At 40.3% G+C, this 17,301-nt stretch overlaps 1 long non-coding RNA gene across 2 annotated transcripts in view; it reads left to right on the forward strand.

Moving 5' to 3' along the window:
* LOC130611483 (uncharacterized) overlaps window positions 1-17,301 on the forward strand; it is a 44,621-nt gene that overhangs the window by 12,339 nt on the left and 14,981 nt on the right. Inside the window, exons 2-3 of one of the 2 annotated variants that reach the window (XR_008975246.1) lie at window positions 1,211-1,322; window positions 1,539-1,634. This is a non-coding gene — a long non-coding RNA (uncharacterized LOC130611483). Of the gene's footprint in view, window positions 1-1,210; window positions 1,323-1,538; window positions 1,635-17,301 lie in introns of those variants that run through there. The other variant, XR_008975245.1, reaches the window with a different exon arrangement.

Genomic DNA, 17,301 nt, shown 5'->3' on the forward strand with positions numbered 1-17,301 from the left:
TCTCTTGAGGCAGCAAAATCTTAGTAAATCCTGGAAATAACACTGATTAAATGCAGCTTTGGGTGAGAGAATAAAACAGTGAGAAACAGTTCAAGGCCTTTCCCTATTTTGGTAGGATGGGTTACAATCAGTGTTAGCTGCCCAAACAGTTTTTAAAGGCTGTCCCATGGCAAAATATTTGCCACAGCTTGAGAAGAGTTCCCTAAGATGACCATGATCTTTATTTATACAAGACCATGCCACAGAAACCACCACCAGAGGACAGTCCACTCCAGAGTGAACCACAAGCTGCTTAACAGCAGCACTATTGCGTGTATAAAATAATAAAGCTATTTGAAGAGGAGATAATGGCTGCCATTGAGAGGGTCATTGATCAACAGGCTGTTGTAGGTTTTGCTGAAGGTGATGTGACTCCTGAACCCCTTTGCTTCCAGGAAAGTAGAGGAAGCAAAGGAAGGAATACACATTCCTATGTGCAGTGAGCACTGGAGGGAGCTGCAAGGTCTCCATTGGAAATGGACCAGGGAGCATGGGGTTCATCAGATGCTGAGGATGCAGGTTGATGGCTATGTTAAAGAAAGGGGATAAAAACAAAGAGACGGGTGAATGGTCCTGTCCCCTGCTGCTTTTCACTTTTATGCGCCTGTGCAGCCCAGAGGTGAGTTGGCATGGCTGAGAGCTGGTAGTCTAGGGGGAAGGTTTCACTTTCAGATGGGAAATTGATTGGGCCACCTCAAAGACCAGGGGAATAAGGGTATGCTTTCTAGTAGCAGTGAGGTTTGAAAACCTCACCATAATGTATGCTAGATGAGGGGTTTCTCTGGAACTTACTACAAACTCAGAGCAGGAGTGGTGAGAAGGAACTGGTTGCTCTTTAGTTGTGCCTTCATGCCCCAGGCTCATCCACCTTGGAGCTCTGTCATTGATATCTACTGTGTAGGATTGTGTTTACACTCTTTGTAAACAAACGATGTTGTAGCAAAGGGTACTTGTGTGCATACAGTTCCACCTAGCAGGCTAAGAAACAAGCTGAGAAGTCTTGAAACATAAGCTAGGTTCTCAGGCTAAAGGGTTTACAATGATCTAGCCCAGTAAAGAGGCACAAAACCCATTGCAGCTGTGGAGTCTGAGCAGGGTAAATTAATTTGAGAAATGTTATGTGGTTGTACTGTCACAGCTACCTGCAAATTCTCCTTCACATTTCTTTTAGGAGTGGCATCTCTGGGGACAAGTCACTACCTCAGTGGTAGAAGGATGCTTTTATTCAGGGAAGGGCATGTTGATGACGAGACTTCCTCCAGAACCTCACCTGTTTTTTAGAGGTATAATCATTCACCTTCATTTAACTTTGCTAACTGATCATACATAAACTTCAGTAGTCAGCTGGTGAGAACGTAAGAAGGTTTAACAACATGTAGGATGGGAATGTTGATTAATAGAAGAACCATTTGTAAAATTCAGACACGTTTGGGCTTGGCTCTAAAACTAGAGAGTATTCAGACCTGCTGTTGTAATTTAGGACCATCTTTTGTTTACAGATGTGTTTATTACTGGCATGATAACTTCTTCAGGAATTTTCTATGCTATGGCATAGTGGAAGTCTGTCAATAAGAATCACTGTGTAAAAGTCATGATTTTGGAAAAATTAATGTCCGAAATTTGGGGACAAACGGGTCTGAGAGGAAGAAAAAAAAACACCCCATGAGTATATTGAGAAAGAATGTTTGAGAACAGTGTTGGGTCTCTCAGTGAAGGACTCAGACTACAGACTAGAAGCTAGTAGCTTCTGAGATCATTTTGTTAAATGAACAGTTCTGTCTGGACCAGCTGCTATACAGTGATGGAGCTTTAGACAAGGGCATTGAAACTGTTAAGACAAATGATATAGTCGTAATAGAGTGTTATAATGGATACCCCGTCCAATTAGCTGACCAGAAGCAGCAGAAAAAAAAAATCTAATTTGCAGTTATGATGCTATAAAAATCTTGTAATCTGTGGGTGCAACATCCTAACTGCAATATTCACCCTTGTTTCCTTTTGCCACATGAACATGTATTTTTGGTATGAGTAATTGGATTCATTGCTACAGACCTAGTAAGAAATACATGTATTTCATTTTATTCAACATGCTTGGTCGTGTGATGTTCACAGGATGTGTGAAGCCATGCAAATCCAGTCACAATGTATATAGTAGAATCAGATGTCAGAATTTAGCTGTTTTTAAAAAAATAAAGTTCTCACAGGGACATATCTGGATGTTCATGTGAATCTTGTCTTATGGTTTGAAGATGAGTCTGGCTTTGGCTGTATCCCATTGCCTGGGAGCAAGGTCTGAGATTGGAAGGGTGCTTCTTGGAAAACAGCTATGTATAGAAGCATCATGCTCAGTGTATAGCAAGAGCTAATTTTTGAAGGGCATGAAAGCCCCACAGTTGATAAATGCCTTAGCCTTAGAGAGTTCAAAACCATTTTGATATTATGGGTCAGCTAGTATACTTGTCCCTCAAGTTATGTACAGAGAAAAGAAAAATTTCCATTGCTTTCCCAGCAATTGGAAACTTTAGAAAGAGCTTGTACTCCCTCATTTCCTCAAACATACTGTAATACTGAGATCAGCTATGCTTAGATAGAATTTGAACCAAGAGGCTGGGAATTGTGAATTGGGGATGAACTGCTCTGAGGTTACAAAGAAGAGGAGGGAAACCGGAATCTTTGCTGCTCTTTATTGCAATAGAGCCTAGAGCCAGAAACAGAGGCACAAAACAGAAGCAGCAAGGTGTCAGTTGTCAGCGACTTGTTACTGATCTGGATTTGATGTTTATGGTATGTGGACTGGCTGTGGGAAAAGGAGTCTGTTTTTCCTACTGCAGAAGGTGGAGCTGATGACGGTGAAGGTCATGCAACTTTATAGTCTCCTAATGAGGTAATAAGGAAGCAAGAAAAAAAAAAACCTATCTTATTACAAAAAGTGCAAGATAATTGGCATACCCTGGTTTTAATTAGTAGGTAAGATTTGCTATGCTGGTGAAAGGGAAGTGGGAAGACTGGGTAAAAGTTTACTGGGGTTCACCTATGAAAAAATAATTATGCTACAGCAGCACCTAAAACATAAATAACTAGAAGCAATTTGCTTTGATAACAGTGTACTAAATACCTACAAAATAGGAGATGCTGTGCTGTTGCAGCAAACTGAAGAGAGGACTGCCCGGAAGGGTATGGATAGGTTCTGCACTCTGCAGGGCTCAGAGGGAAGTTTAGGACAGAAGAGAAGAATAAACAGAGGCCTCAGCCATGCTGGCCTAGGCATTTTCTCATTTGTGTACTCCAGGGCTAACTATAAAGGGTTTCATATGCTGTCAACAAGACCTTGTATCATTATGCATTGTATTGTTGTATTGACAATCCTTTCTGGATAATGCAAAAGTTGAGGTATGCAGTTTATAAGTGCTAGGAGAGAGACCTCTATTTCTCTGCTAAATAAAACTGTTTTTCCATTAAAATTTGTGGTTGCAACTATGTATTATAAAAACATAAATATGGGAACACATTGAACTGGGCTATCAATACATTTCATGGCAAAGGTGACATCATATCCCACATATGTTTTGTGGTTTATTATGATAGTCCCAGAACCCTGGGAAGAATTTATGGCCTTCACAACTCGCCAATTATGTTTATAATCACTTGGAAGACTCGTTTGTATTTGGTAAGAATACTTTTTTTTTATATTTGTTTTAGATTTATTGTTTTTATTTATCTATACTACACTTTTTGAGTTTAAAGCTGACATTCAGCAATTACTTTACAACAGTTTTTCTATCATGCACCCAAATAGGATTCACCTTCCATAGCATTGAGCTATTTGTTAGTATCCCGTACAGATTTGAGTTCTCTGGCTGCAGTGTGTGGAGGGGGAGTGTTGGTTGGCTTGTTTGATGCAATCAGCAGTGTGTGAAAGAAATATTGCATGCTCAAGGTCACACTTGCGTCTCTACAGCACGTAGCATGAGCAGTATCATTTGAAATCTTACGTGACAGTTGAAGTTGCCAGAGCTAAAAGAAGAGGCTTCAGAATAGCATTGATTCAATTTTATTCCTCAGTTGTAAAAGATTTCTGTGCTTATGAAACCCTTCAGGCTTCCTTTTCCATGGCTGGCTTTGTGTTGGTCCCCCAGCAGGCATGCTGGGAAGGTGATAAGGCACTTGCGTTGGAAGTGCTCACTGAGGCATCTTCAAATGTAACTTCAAATAATTACCAAAGTGCTCCTTTTTCTATGCAGCCATTTAGAGATGGAGCCCAGGGCCAAATGGGTCTGTAGGACATTATCCCTCTACTTCAGTGGGTTCTGCATGAAACCCTCACCTGTACAGGTCCGCTTTTCTCTATTTGAATGTATTTCTTCACTCAGAGTACATCCAACGAATTTACCCTTTGTCTTTCTGGTGGGTCACTGTCAAATTTGGCCAATACAGAGCCAAATATGATAATTTGTTACTGTGGTACTTAATACAGGAGGAAGTGTAGTAAATGAAGGGAAATGTGTTTGTTCTTGGATTCTTCTCAGTTGATGCTAGAGTAGCCACTGCTCTGCTTTACATTCAGTGTGACTCCTGGGAAAGAAATTGAGCCCTTCAAAGAGACTTCCCCCGTGAAGTCAGCAATAAGGAGCTCCTGCATTTAAAGAATAGGCAACAGAAAAGGAGCATAAATCTAACATAAATGGGATGTGGGCTCAACTCTTTAGTTTGAAAACCAGTTTAGCAGGCAGTTCTTCACCAGAGAAGAGATTCCTGGTGATGTATGGGTGGAATCTCCATTTAAAAAAAATCTAGCAGATAATTTTTCTTAATATGTATTTTGCCATGTCATGTTTTCCGGTTGCCCTAGTGTGCACTGTCTCTGAGAGGACATGCTTTTCAGTTCCTCAGGTATCCAGGGAGAGGGGTTATGGAATTATAGAATTATTTAGATTGGAAAAGGCCTGTAAAACTGAGTCTAGCCATTAACTCAGTACTGCCAAGTCCCCCACTAAGTGATGCTGTTAAGCACCACATCTACGCGTCTTTTAAGTACCTCCAAGGATGGCTGCTCAAACCCTTCCCTGGGCAGCCTGATGATCCTTTTGGTGAAGAAATGTTTTCTAATATCCAATCTAAAGCTCCCTTCGTGCAATGTGAGGCTGATTCCTCTCATCACTTGTTACTTGGGAGAAGAGACTGACGCCAACCTTTCTTTTTGTTCTGATGCAGACTTTGTTCTTTCTCATGCTTTGAGCTTCATGACTGAGTTGGTTGTACTTTTGATTAAAAAATATATTTGTGTGGGTAGAAAAGGTCTTGGCATTGATGAGATGTGTGAGAAAAAAAGTATCAGATGTTTCTTTTTCCTCCTTTTTCAAACTAATCTGTTCCTTTGAGCTGGTGGGTAAGAAGGAAGGCTGCGCATCGGAAGCCTGCTCTTCCGAAGTAGTAATTAAAAATGATTTTGCTGCACTGTATTTGGCTAGTTATTTCACCTTTCTTAATTCTGAGAGCAAACCGTCTGCTGGCATTAGTGATCCTCAACATAAGAAGGATTTGGATCAAAATCCCACTTCTTAATCTTGTGCAGTCTGAAGTGTTTAACAGTTGATGAGGTTTGTTTTCTGAAGTTTGATATTTGTGCCTCTGGGAGTTTAAGCAGTGGTGTAGTCCCTTCAAAATCAAGAATTCAGAGAATTAGGTCAAAATGCAGTCGGCAAATTTTGCACAACTCTTTTCTTCACCTTGCACTGTCCTATTTAAATCTCTCTAAAGCGGCCAGGAAAAGTCTTGTCTTCACTGTTGAAGGAAGGATTGTGTTTTTTGCATTGCAATATTAAATGTGTGTGAAGAGTCCCAAACCGAAAACACAGGGAAGAAATAGCTTGTTTTATCACACACTAAAATAAAATTGACTTGTGGCTGGAAGAATGATGCTGATCTCTTATGCTTTCAACTTCCTTCTGAGGTAAAACCAATTTACTTTTGTTCTGGTTTTCTGTATGTGTAGTTATCCAGAAATGTCACTTTCATAATAATGAAGAGAAAGTCTTCCATATGGTTATGACCTCAGTTCCCAAAAGACAAAGTTTGTCAGTGAAAGTTTTTGTAATAAAGATAACTAATGAAATATAAACCTTTCTAACATTGGGAACCTGAACTATTACTGACAAAAGGTGCTGGGAAAGGGTTTCCAGGAGGTAATGTAACAGGTAGATTAATATTCCACTGAAGGGATTCAACTTTTTTTGTCAGTCCTCTATGGGAAGTGTAATTAGTGAAGCCTAACCCAACAAATTGACTTTAGTGAGTGCATAGTTCTCTGTTAAACCACTGTTAAAATAGCATTACAGGGGCATCTTTGCAGAGAACTTTTTTAAACTTGGGCCTGACTTTCCTTTGCCCCTTTCATTCTGCATAATAATCAGAAGAAATGTCGTACAAAGATTGCTGGTGTCACGCTGATTGCTGTTCTGCATGTGTCCCAGGAGAGCAGAGAATGGGTTCCTTTATATCTTCTTGCCTATTAAAGTCTCATTCACTAATTAGCCTAAGAATTCCCCTCACCTTTTTGCACTTACACTGTCGATGACTCTTTTGCAGCTCTCTAACCTGAGCCTAGGCATTTCTGCAGAATGTTTTTCCTCATAGCTCAGGCTAACCGCTGTTCTGGGCTGACAGGGCTATTTAGTATGTGAGCACTTGGGGTTGCCTAAAAGGCATCGCATTTAGGATCAGAAAATGCCTCGGAGGTGTATAATTAAACTTTAAGACGGATGGAGTTTCCCTTCAGACACAGAAGAATTTTTTTTTGTCAGGAAGAGATCTGAGATGTTACTTGAAGGATATGGGACTACAGCTGATGATCTGGGAGGAGGCATCTGGTTTTTCTGCTTGTGTCTTTCAGAGTTACCACAACTTCAACATATCTAGGTTGCTGCTATTGTGGCTCCAACTGAGGATTTTGGTTTAGCAAATACTGCCAGGTTAAAAGCCCAATAGCTCTTTTGTTTTTGTGCAGTTCTGCCTTCTTCAAAAGGTGTTAACCCATGGCTACCTTGAGCTATGATATTAACTCTGTTAGTATGTCCGTACGCTGCACACAGTGTTGTGACTGCTCCTCAGACTTGACTTTCCTGGTCTTTAGGTGATACAATCATTGCAGTTCTGTTTGGATGGTGAAGTATGGAGATTGTGAAGAGGTATTTAAAATTTCTTGAGTGTATTATTGAAAAAAAAGTAAAATAGTTTTCTGTAGAACCACAAAGTACCAGCCAGATCTTGTTTCTGTGATGTCTGCTGAGAGACGAGGTAGCAGTTGCCTGGATGTCTTGATGTGTCTTGGGGAAGAAAAAAAGAAAGCATTGCCATTTAAGTGAAAACTGTAAAACCAAACCCAGTAATGGTCAGTACATGGACTAGAAAGGTGCTAGTTTTAAGTATGAATATTCCTGCAACTGAACTGTGAACTTTTTTATCTTACCCTACTTATTTAAAATGTTTCTCCATGGAGTAAATAGTGTTAAGAATAAGGGCATTCTGTCACATGTTGTGCTAACTCCAGTGGATACAAGGGGCTGATCTTACCCAAGCTGTATGAAATCAGAGAGTTGGTTACTCTATAAAAGTTACTCGGTTCTAAGACCAGTTGTAAGTATTAATAAATGAAGTAATACCAAGCATCTTAAATTTTCATTGCATTTTTCAGTTCATCATATGGATTTATTCAAATTTCCAGGAAGAAGTAGCATAGGCTTTATGGTGTTTATCAGGAGAAGCTGCTGTCTTAAACTGTGCAAGGGTAATGTTTTAATATCTGACTGAATGTAATTCTTTTCATAATGAGTATGATTACTTGCCTCTGCTCAAGCCAACTTCATTTTGCTGGCGATGATGAAAGAACAGTGCTGAATTCCAAAGCAGCTCCTTCCCAGCTCAGGTTTGTGGTTCTTTGTTCTCTCTCTGAGTGTGGTAGTTAGTGGTTTGCATGCAGAAAGACCAGGAAAAGTGGTGATGAGGTGAGGGATGTGTCCGTTTGCTTGCTCAGTCTAGAAAAAAATATTTGGATTTTGTTTTTTCCCCTTCTGGATATTTAACTGAGAAGGAAGCTATACCTTTGTTAGGGTTTAACAACGTTGAAAATGTGCTTCTCTGATCTTTTCTTCCTTGAGCATCTTCGTGCATTTGTTTTGTTAGCTGTCTGTTCTCATAAAATAGAAAAAAATATTTGTAAATTGGTCTTCAAGAGATTAAGCCACCTTTAAATGTCTAAGGAGTAAATGAAAATTTTCATGTTTAAATGGAAAAAACCAAGCTAGAGGTAATAAAGAACTTCTACAGGTAATTAGTGTAAATTACGTTCTTCGATATTGGAAGAAGAAAACATTTCCAAAATGATTATAGAAGAATTTTTTTGTGAAAATTTTATGGGGAATTAAATAAAGCTTTACTATGAAAAGCGGTGTCATTTAGCTTAATATTTGAGTATCAACTGTGGTGAAGTATGGATTTCAACCCAAGCACCTCCTTGAAGCACTCAGAGCACAACACAATATATTTTAAAACACTAAAGGGCTTTTCTAAAATGTCTTATTAAATTTGTTTTTCAGAAATAAAATTCTGTTTATACCAAACTTATTCCAAAATGATCTCTCAACATGCCCTGGTTGTGCATATGATGATTTTGTTTTCCCTCTGTGTTTTGTCCAAAACAGATTTCTTAGAAACTTTATTTGTTGTTTGCAGTAAGAGACATTAATGTGAAACAGACTTTAAACATAAAAGTTAGCATCATCTTTCTGAATAATAGGTAATATAAAACTCTAACATAAACCAGGAGTTCTTATCTCTCTTAAGAGTCTCTACACTGTTTGTTATGGCTGCTGAGTCTCACCCTCTGATGGGTGAGGTGATCTTTAAGAGATAAAGGAGAAATCTCCAGGAGTGCCCTTAATTTGCCTCAGCATTTTGTTAAACAAAATATATAACCACAAGCATCAGCAGAAGATTGCTCCATCTCTCTCACCATCTGTGTATAATGGTAGATAACCTATTAAGAGTGCAGTGGTGGTGATTACAGGTGGGACTGGAAGCTTCACTTTTTGCTAGGGTTGCCTGACATTTCCCATTATAAGACTATTTTCTGTTCCGTTTGATAACTTTCCAGGATTTGAGCTCATTTTCCATGCTGGGTGACTGCCTCCAGCTCTTCTGTTTTTATCATCTGTTTAGAGGAAATTTCAGTGTTGTAGGTTTTTTTGTTTGTTGTTTTTGAGGAGAAAAAAAACAGAGAAAATGTCTTTTCTTAAGAAAATAATCCTAGTGACCTTTATCTTTGGAGGTCTGGCTTCTCCTTTTCCCCCAGCTCTTCAGGGCAGATTCATATAGCTTTCTGCAGCAGGTCTGCCCTTGTATATCTGCATGCAGTTTAATTGTGTTTGTGGCGGGGGTGTGTTGTGGATTAGTTCTTTATTTGTTTGTTTTTCTTTTGGTCTTTAACCCCAAATCCTGCTTGTTTGGACCATGTTGCAAGCCTTAAAAACCTGGAGAGCTCTCTATGGCTTTACAGTCCAAACCTCGGTGCATTTGGGTGGCTGTTGGCTGGCAATGGCTGCCAGACCCCAAGTGAGTGTGATGTTGTTGTACATAGGAGTGTACCTTCCTCATGAGGATGGTTTGAGGATGATCTCGAGGTTCCTGAGTGCAGGAATGGGGTCCCATGTTTGCTACATGCTGCATGTCCATGTCTGCATGTCTAGGCTATGTGCTGCAGCTGCCCATGGGAGACTTTTTTCTGGGGTACTTGGCACAGGCTTAGGGAGGTGAGTGATGTAAGGGGTTGTCAAGGTGGTTGCCTATCCCTTGGCTGCTGGAATGCATGGTATCTCCATCCCTGTTGTGAGATATTTCCTCCTCTGAAGGTGCTGGGAAGTGGGGAAGAAGCTGCTGGGTTGGGTACAAAAGGCGCGAGTGACAGGGTGGCAGTGGTACCAGAGTAGCTATGTAATGCCAGGATGAAGGATCCCCCTCTCATCACTCATGACAAGGAAGAGATGTTTTTTTTCCTGAAATCTTCTCTGTCATTCACAACATGCTTGCCACCCCCTCAGCAAATGCAGCAGGGATTTGACAAATGACGGTCTCTTTGACAGTGGCTGAACTAGTTTTGCCAGCAATACTCCTTTTGTGTTTCTGAATTTGGCACTGATTTTTTTTTTTTTTTTAATTTCCCAGCCCATTACAGGGGCATGTTTGGTTTACACCAGTTGCTAGCCTTGCCCCTATAGATTATGAAGGGATGCTCAGCTGCAAGGATGAGAAAAGGAAGAATGAGGAGCACTATAAGGTTACTTACTGTCTCACTACAAGTCTTCCAATGAAGAAAGGAGTGTACTTAAATTGTTTTCTTTGTTCTTTGTACATGCTAACTGCAAAATGTCTGTCAAGTTGTGAACCACTCATCTGACTGTGTAACTCCATAGTGTTGCCTATAGCTGTTAACTGTTTAGGCTTGAAGTAATGGCACTTAGAAAATGCATTAGTTTATTTAATACTCTTAACCTGTACCCATGACTTATATATTCTTCTGTATGAAACAAAACATGCACTTACTAAAGCCTACAATTTAATGTTGCTTACTTGCGTTGGTAATAGGGAAAACAAATAGTTTAAGTGCAGTTACAGAATTGAGTATGCAGCATGTATTATTCATGCCTTGCCAGCCCTCTTCTCTCCTTCCCTGCTGTGCTAATGCGGATGGTCCATAAGGTGTGGTATTTGGCAAACAATCTGTGTGAAGTCTGCTTGGAGTTTGATCATCTGTATTATACAACATCTAGCATTTGTAACGCAGCCAGAAAAAAAACCCTCAAAACACAAAAGTTTATCTGTATTTAAAGGAGAATTATAGAAACAACTTGTTTCTCACAGTGTTTGCTGTACCTCAGAAACATATCCAGCTCAGTTTCTGAGGGGGAAGCCTGGATATGGTGCTGTACCCAGCTCAGCATCCAGCTTCACCCGCTGCTCTATGTACCTGGAGGCACCTCTGGTGGGTGTCTCTTCCTTGAGTAGCTTAGCAGGAGCCACAGCAGCTGAACACCCCACAGGATCTGCAAGAGCAGCAAGAGCCGTTCTACCCAGATTTACGTTTACTTCTTGCAGCTCATGTTTTTCTGAGGCTGAGAAGGGATTACTGAGGAAAGCACTCAACAGGGGAGTAAATAAGAAAGGCAACGACTCACAGGCCTTGAGTACCGAAGTATACAATTTACCTTGTGTACTGAACATGTGTCAATTTAACTAGATTCTTGATGAAAGTGATTTAGATAGCTGGTAGCTTGAGTGTGGACACTCTAAGAGATTAAAGCACAGTTAATGCTTTAAATGAATCAAGTTTGATGAGAGCAAGGGCCACAAGATTAGACCTAAATAAGGATCTCTTTTAGGATACCAGTCTAAGGAAAATACAGGGAAGCTTGTTCCTTATTAGTACACCTTAAACTAAGGCTTTCATGCTGCTTGAGCAAATAGTACACAAGGTCTTGAAGTAAACAAGTAACAACTGGTAGAGTTGATTAGTAGGTTTTCATTATCTATTTATGGTTATACTATCTAAGTCTAGTCCCTGATGGTTTGATAAGGGGTAGGACTTTGTAAACATTTATTCATCATATGTCTGATATCTAGAGATAAGTCAATTCAGCAGAAGGGGAGAATTTCCTCATCTGTTTCAGGCTATGCTATGGTGTTGTGATGTCCCTGATTGTTTTGTACAGCTCAGAGTCAGTGAGACTGCACAAGCAATATGTATGGGGGTTATTCTGAATGAGAATAGACTGGACATTGGCTGTGAGATGTAGTAATTTAGATACCAGAATAGGCATATATTTAAATTGTCAGGAATGTTATGGTTTGACAGTTATTTTCTTACCTATGAAAGGCAAAACCTGAAATGCTGGTGTACTGTAGCCAGGTGGTATGGCATCTTTCGTACCTAGCACTGAGTTTTGCTAACTGGGCAGAAGAGATGACCAGAGATGAGACCTTCTTGTGGAGCAGCAGCATGGGGTGGCCTTGCCTGCCTCCATCTGTCCTTCTTCCCAGGCCCCTGTGCTAGCTCTGGCTTTCTACAAGAGCTTGGCCTCCTACTCAGTGCTCTAGAGAGCGCTGCCTCTGCCTGCACCAGCACAGCTGGAAGTGCAGCTTCTTTTTCACACTGCAGCCTCTGTAGACTGGATTTCAACTCTTAGCTGCCTGTATTCAATTTACAGGAAAATGCTACGATTTCTGCTTTGCCACTTAATTTGCCCATAAGTGAAATAAACTGTGCTTTGTCTGCAGGCAGTTTGCCTGTGCATCCTGTGTTTAATTCTTTCATAAACCTTTTAGCCTGGTGAACTTGCTTGATTATATTTTAAAATGCACTGAATCACAGCTGCTTATTCCTAGCCTCTATAGCAGTCAGACACAGCAGTGTTAGAGGAAATCATAGAAGTGTTACTGCAAGTACTGGGAGGCAGGGGCAATCGCAGCCCTGTGTGCCCTTTTGGTTACTTGGAGCACTGAGTTTCTTCCTCTCTGGCTTTCTTCCCTAACATTAGCAAAGAGTAATCTCTGTAAACCTCTGTTAACCGTGCTAACTGCAATCCTAGATACATATTAAACTTGGATTGCCCAATTCCCTTAAAGTGCTATTAAGGTAACAACAGTGAGTATGTAAATAGACTCCTTGCTCAGTACTGCTGTTTCCTCACAGGGTCATAGCTGCTTACTTGAGGGATAAACCCCAAGTTTATTTACATTTGTATATTTTAAGTATTTTGATACTCTGTGAAGCCAGCACAGCTAAGAATGTATGAGGTTGCCTTTTCTGGTTTTCTGAAACCACAGCTGAATTGCTAACACGCTTCCACTAAGATAACTTTTATTCCTGCAAAGGTCTCAAACAGAAAGAAGTGAATTTGACTTGTGATACCTGGTCTTGGTGAAAAGATAAGCTCACACTTCAGATTTGTCTGTTCCACTTCTATCTGTCTCTTCCATTTGTTTTAACTCAGTTGTTGTGTCTTACCTTGTATATAAAACTCATTTGGGGGGATGCTATTGGCACAAAGGGCTCGGACTTGACTGAACTATAGTCAAGGAAAAGTGTTAAAGAAGCAACAATGAATTTAATGCTACATAATGACTTCAGGACTGTCGTATTTTGTTTTTGAAATCGCCTTCTGCCATTACTTGCTTTGGTGACCTCAGAAGTTTGCTCCTAACAAAATTTCTACTCATCAAAAATGTGTTTTTGAAAGTATTTTGGGAGTCACTGAAGGACCATGAAGGAAGGGTTAACTTTTTAGATGTCTTTGAAAGCAATTTTTCAGATGGTAGACACATTAAAATCAAAATGCATTCATCTTTGTGCATCACAACCATTGCTTCTGAAAAAAAAATGATTAAGTCACCAAAATTAATCACCGCTAGACTGACTTGCCTGGTAATTTAACTAGAGCACAGCCATTGAGGTATGGGTTAAGTAAGTGGGTTTCCAGAATAATATTTTTTATTATGTCTTTGTCAGTCAGGGCAATTTATTCTGGAATTGTTGTCAGAGGAGACAGCATGAATAGGGTCACCCTAGAGTATGAAGCAGTCACTCATATCTATCAATCATGGATCTAAGCACATTTAAACTTGCTTGAGAAGTTCATTCTCCTGTTCAGGATTTATCTGATTCTTAATGCAAAAGCACTTTAAATACCAAATTGTATATAGAGCTCCATCCTGCACCTGATCAATCTTTCATGCTCTCCAATAGCTGCTGTGCTGCTATTTCCAAGAGATTGCTCTGAAGACAGCTTGGGCTGTGCAGAAGAGCCCAGGAAGGGGGTCTGTGTTTCCCTAGAAGGAAATGGGAGTAGTTTGCCATTACTGGTATCTGGTAAAAAAAGGAGAAGGAGGGATTTGGGTGCATGGGGAAAACAGGAGGAAGCATAGCAGAGAAACAAATGCTTCTCTTGTATCCTGTCCCAAAACCTAAATGAGAAAACCTATGGTGTCAGAGATGAGTTGTTGCTGCTCCCCCTCGCAGCTGACTTAACTTTGTCCAGCCTCCTTTGCTTCAGTTTATGAGGCTGCTGGTGCTGAAAAATAGTTTTAATCATGCTGACTGGGATGTCACCTTGGGCTTCAGCAGCTAGGCACAGTAGGCATGGCCAACACTTGTGATGGTGGTAACAGTCTTCCTACAGGTATACAAGGGGGTTTAAATCCCCTTAGGAGCTTCTGCAGTGGACAAAGCTAATTGTGTCACTGCTTTTTTTATGGTTGCAGTTGTGTCCTGCAATGATTCCTATCCCCAGAAAGACTGAGCCACAGTGTTTTCTGCTACTGATAGTTTTCTTCCCTTCTGCTCCACCGTTGAGCATCATTTGAGCTGTTGGGTGGAGGGGACATGCCATCCTTACACAGGGTACAGGGTACACACTGAGTGCAGGGGACTGGAGATGGAGCCATCTATCTTTGAACTTTTAAGGTCCATTCCTCTAATGGAAAACTGTCTTTCGCTGCTGCCTTCTCCTAATAGCCTCTTGTTGCTGCTTCAAGGCTGTGGCAGAGATGTATAACCGATGTGGCATGGTGGTGTGGCGTGATGCCTGTGATGCCGTTGTAGGCTATAGATTGCCACACAGAGGGATCGAACTGCAATGGCCCTTATGTCAGGACAGAGCGTGACATTTTCCATTTGTGAGCCAGCACTCCCTTCTGAAGTGACTGCTTGTTCAAGTGCAAGACAAAGTGTAATAACTTTGGAGCTACATGTAACTACGGCTGGCTGCACAATTACCAATATTTTATTTAGTGGGAGGGGAGGACGCAAGCAGGGGTCTAAATGAAGTAACAGCTTGCTTTTAATATATTTGGACTATTTGGGTATCTTTGTGCCATTAATATTTTATCATTTACTAGGTAGATTATTTCAAAGGGCATTTGTTTCTGTCTTATCCCACTGGCCCCAGCAGTGTGTGGTCCCTGTTTCCAAGGTGAGGAAGGTCAGTAGCACTGCTGAGTGATGTGGTAATAAATGAGAGGGGAAGAAGATGAACTGCCTGGTCCTGCCCAATCAGCTCCATCCTTTAGCTGCAGATTGACTCTAGGACATGCAAGGGCTGCCAAGTAGTTAACCTGCTGAAACAAAGAGTGCAGCTGCAATGAATAAACTGTCCTTTGGTGAAAACATCTTAATGCTTCCTTAATTACACCCCTGTAGGGTATACACATCTTAATAGCCAGCAGTGTCCACATGGAGACAGCAATTCAGACTTAACTCTTGCAAAGTTGCAGAGAGAATGGGTAAATAACCCTTTTACTGTAGTTCTTGAAAAGTCATAAGGGAGAAGAAACTGAAGTGGATTGGAGAACTGGGGTCTAAAGTGTTTGATGTTATTCTATTGCATTTCCTTTCTGCCCCCATTGAAATAGTGATGCGGGGGATAAAATTATCTCCTTACTGAACACATTCTCACAGATTGTCTATTTGAATAGGAAAATTTTACAATTCCAGCATAGCAACGCTAGAAAATTGCCTTTCATGAACAATACTATTCCAGTGTAATCACATGAAGAGGCAAATACAGCTAGATTTATTAAAATCACTGATTCTTGGCTATGCTAGTGTCTGTTTCCTCTTCAGGTAACAATGAATGTAGCTAACCAAATTGTCAGCTGAAATGGACATTGTAAAGAGAGGGTGATCACTGAGGTATGTATACTGATTTTTTTCCTTTCATATCTTGTTACAGTTAATAACAATCCTTTCACATATTCAAATATGGAAAATGGAATAATTTTTATCTGTTTTTAAAACTTGAAAGTGTTTCAGGTTGTAAATTATTAAAAAAAATGCTATTGCATTAATCTGTCAAGATTTTGCCTTCAAGTCTGTGGGATGCCTTCTGACAGCTGGCTAAGTGGCTTTTGAACAGAGAACCACCTGTTTTCTTGAATGTCTGGCAGTTGCACATTAAGCCTAATATTTAGGGGTATCTGAGCCTATAATTAGGTAGCATGTTGAGGATATCTGCTTTTGTAATGCTTTTATGAAAGTAGAAGTGATTTAACCTGGAAGCAAGAGGATGTGAAGTTACTGGAACCTAACAGCAAAGCAGATTTTCTGCTTGGACTCTCTTCAGGCTGTTTATTTCTGTCCTCTGCCTTGGGACCTGCGTACTCTTTAGTTTCTCTTGCTTGAGGTGCTGAAATACTGGCTGCCTCTTTATTTGGTCTTTTGAATGCTGCCTTCAATGACATGGGACCTAGAAGCCTGGATGCCTTGGGGCTTGAGGGTTTGTCATTATCTCACCTCTCATTTTTTCTAATTCTCTCTTGGATTCCCAGGTGGAACAGTGAAAAATTGACTTTTTGTTGAAGAAGCCAAAGGGCTGGAGATGTTTTTGGATCAAATGTTGTCTTTGGGAACTCTTGCATTTCAGAAAAGTTTTTGTTTCCAACTATTTACGCTTCGGTGCATTTTGAAATGAAGTGTTTCCAAGCATTTGGATGATGTGAAAATGAAAAGCTTTTTAAATGCAAACTGCATTTTCAGCTGTAATGACTCACCAAATTTGGTGTTAAAATAATTAATAGTCTCAGTTGCCTTAAGGCTGCACTTGTCAGGAGCACAATAAACATGGTTCAAACATTGCCCACAGTGTGCCCTAGTGTCTTCTGCACAGCCTTATTCAAGGGTCTGGCCAGGGACAATACGTGGCCTTCCAGCAGCCTTGTTGGAAAAGTAAATCTTTAGTCTGACCAGCTTCAGGCAACATCCTTTTGCTCTGTGCAACTTTCTTCGTTATAGGTAGATGCCAGATTTTTTTAACCAAACCTTTTTTAAACCAAATCATTAGTTCCCCTCCTTTGTTAAAAACAATATAGGCATGCCTCCTGCCCAAGTTAGCAGAGTTTTGACCTCAAAAGACAAAAAAAAAAGCTCGGAACTATGTGAGTATTTCTAGGGACTTTGCTGGAAGATATGAGCTTACTGGGGGGGAATATAAGATCTGAACAGAAGCAGCGTATGTGATGCAGCAGTCAGTATCTCTGCTGATATTCCCTGAGAATGAAGAAAAGAAGCTCTTCAGGAAGAAGTAATAAAGATCAGTTGAGACAAGAGCAATGAAATATATAATACAGACTCTCCTGGATTTCCGAGGTTAGGAATGTGGTTTGAGATTTGGCTCATTTCTGGAAAAAGACAGTGAGAATAGATAGGAACAAAGTTTCCAT

Source organism: Pezoporus wallicus, unplaced genomic scaffold, assembly GCF_028554395.1.
Source record: "Pezoporus wallicus isolate ANWC-B61680 ecotype Strahan unplaced genomic scaffold, APGP_CSIRO_Pwel_v1 contig_6872, whole genome shotgun sequence".
In the NCBI taxonomy this organism is placed as follows: Eukaryota; Metazoa; Chordata; class Aves; order Psittaciformes; family Psittacidae; genus Pezoporus; species Pezoporus wallicus.